Below are 2,888 nucleotides of genomic sequence, written 5' to 3'. Positions count from 1 at the left end.
TTTATCACTTAGAAAAGGTAAAATATTTTAGTTCCTCACATAGTCACATTTAAGGTTAAATTTTAATTTCCCCTTTAGTGATTAAACTACTTTCTTTTTGTCCTATTTTAATTTTTTGCTCAAAATTAATTTTTCTTCTTCAAAAAATACTTTTTTTCCTATTAATGTTCTTTTTAAGAAGCAATTAAAAATTGTAATTGTAGTGAAGGTAAAGTTGATTATAGTGATTTAAAAGTAAAAATATCAGAAAATAAAAGAAACAAAGATGATAATAAAATAAGAAAAGTTTTAATTTTGATACGAAAATAAAAATGATAAAATAAAATATTAAAAAAATGTTTTAATTTAAAGACGAAATTTGAACGCAATCAAACATAAAAATTAAAATAATATTTTATCATACTTAGAAATCTTAATCAGTATAAAATTGAGTCTTATTAGCAAAACTAAAGTATAATTAAGGATTGGGACGGGTATTTCCTGGTAACTTCCTCACCTTTCCCTCTCTAACAACACGTGCAACGGTGCAAGTCAATGTTCTTATATTCGAACGTCAAAGTTCAATGATCAAATATGAAAAAAATTATTCAATTGGCTAATTGGTTAATTAGTCGCAACTGAAATAATTATATATAAAAAGAAAAAAAAATCTAGCGAAAAATGCGGGATGTCAAAAAAATTTGGATCCGTAGAACCTACGAAAAAAATTTGCGACAGAAAATAAAATGGAGATCTGCAAAATTTTCACTTTTTTATCTTCTATGAATAAATAGAAAGGTGAGAGAGATTAAGATCCTTATTTTATAAGGACTTATTAAATTTTTATTAATATAAAATCATTAAAATATTTTTTATATTATATACACAAATTAATGTGAAATTTTAAATTTGTATATATTTAATATTTTTATTTAAAAACAAATTAATGATATATATAATATTTAAATTTGTATTAATTAATTATTTAAATTTATATTATTATAAAAAATACTATTATTGAATTATGATTGTCGATCAAAATTTGATATGTGTTAAAAAAAATTATTTCGTTTTATTTTAATTTATGTATGAAAGATTTTGATTTTATGTTATTTTTAAAATTTAATATCTACACATACCGATAGGTATCTACCTCTCCTGTGGAGAAAAATAAATAGAAACATGTGACTAGGATGAGATGAGGATGGGGTAATTTCTTAAACGGTGATGGGAGTGAAAGAGGTTTCCATCTCATAAATATCCATCGTCATCTCTTTTTAGATTAAATTTTTAAAATGGTCATTTAAATGTATGGATTTTATTATTTTAATTTTTTAAATTTAAAATTTATTATACTAATATTTAAGATTCAATTTTAAAAAATATATTAGTTCTTAGATTTTTTTTTTTACACTAAATCAATAAAATGTTGATCTGATTTTATAATTTATTATGCTAGATATAGAATAAACGATATCATTTTATTTTGGTATTTAAATAAGATAAAAAAATTATATAATATATAAATTATTTAATTTTTTATTTTTTAAAATAATATCTTTTTGTTTAAATGTCAAAATAAAACCACGTCTTTTAACATGTATCTAGAACTAGCCCAACATTTATTTATTAATTCAATAATAAAAAGAATTAAATGATCAATATAATACATAAAATTAAATTTTAAAAATTATATTAAATTTAAATTTAAAAAATTAAAATAATCTCGAATCCCGCTAAAGATTTAGTTGTCACGTGTGTTTAGTTAACTGTTTCATCCATTTAAACATGCTTTTAATTTTTTAAGAGAAATTCTCCATATACAAGCATTTTTTTATACAAGTCTTTACAAGTTATTATATTAACGCGCTTGAACGTTACTGCACGTTCTTCTTCCTCTTCCTCTTCTTCTTTTTTTTCTTTCGTTTCTTACTTTCTCTTTCTCCTTCTTCAACCGTTACTGCACAATTTCACTGCATCGTCTTCTTCTTCTTGCTGCACATTCTTCTTCCTCTTCCTCCTCTTCTTCTTCTTCTTTTCTTTCGTTTTTTGCCTTCTCTTTCTCCTTCTTCATTTACGTGCTTTTCTCTTTGTTTTCTTTTTTCGTTATTCTTGATTTCCATTATTTTTTGATATCAAGCTCTGAAATCATTTTTGAAGAAGAAGAAGCAGCAGAATATGAGGAGGAGAAAGAGAAAGAGTTCTGAATTATGCATAAAGTGTCCTTTGGGTGTATTTTCTATAATCGTTTGGGTGTATTTTCTGTAATCGTTTGGGTGTATTTCTGAAGTTTCATTATTTTCAAAACGATTTCAAAGCTTGATTTCAGAAACCATGAAAATCGAAAAAAAAGAAGTAAGAATACCAGTAATAAACGAGTAAAACAACTAATGAAAAGGCAAAGAGAATAACGAAGAAATATCGTTTGGGTGTATTTTCTATAATCGTTTGGGTGTATTTTCTATAATCGTTTGGGTGTATTTCTGAAGTTCTATTATTTTCAAAACGATTTCAAAGTTTGATTTCAGAAACCATGAAAATCGAAAAAAAGAAGCAAGAATACCAGTAATAAATGCAAGTAAAACAACTAATGAAAAGGCAAAGAGAATAACGAAGAAATATCGTTTGTGTGTATTTTCTATAATCGTTTGGGTATATTTTCTATAATCGTTTGGGTGTATTTCTGAAGTTTCATTATCTTCAAAACGATTTCAAAGCTTGATTTCAGAAACCATGAAAATCGAAAAAAAACGAAGCAAGAATACCAGTAATAAACGCAAATAAAACAACTAATGAAAAGGCAAAGAGAATAACGAAGAAATACATGGAGGAGGAGGAAGAAGAAGAAGAAGGAGAAGAAGAGGAAGAGGAAGAGGAAGAGGAAGATGAGTTGTTCATAATCCACGGTG

This window comes from Arachis stenosperma, chromosome 8, assembly GCF_014773155.1.
Source record: "Arachis stenosperma cultivar V10309 chromosome 8, arast.V10309.gnm1.PFL2, whole genome shotgun sequence".
Taxonomy (NCBI): Eukaryota; Viridiplantae; Streptophyta; class Magnoliopsida; order Fabales; family Fabaceae; genus Arachis; species Arachis stenosperma.
This window is presented reverse-complemented; position numbering follows the sequence as displayed.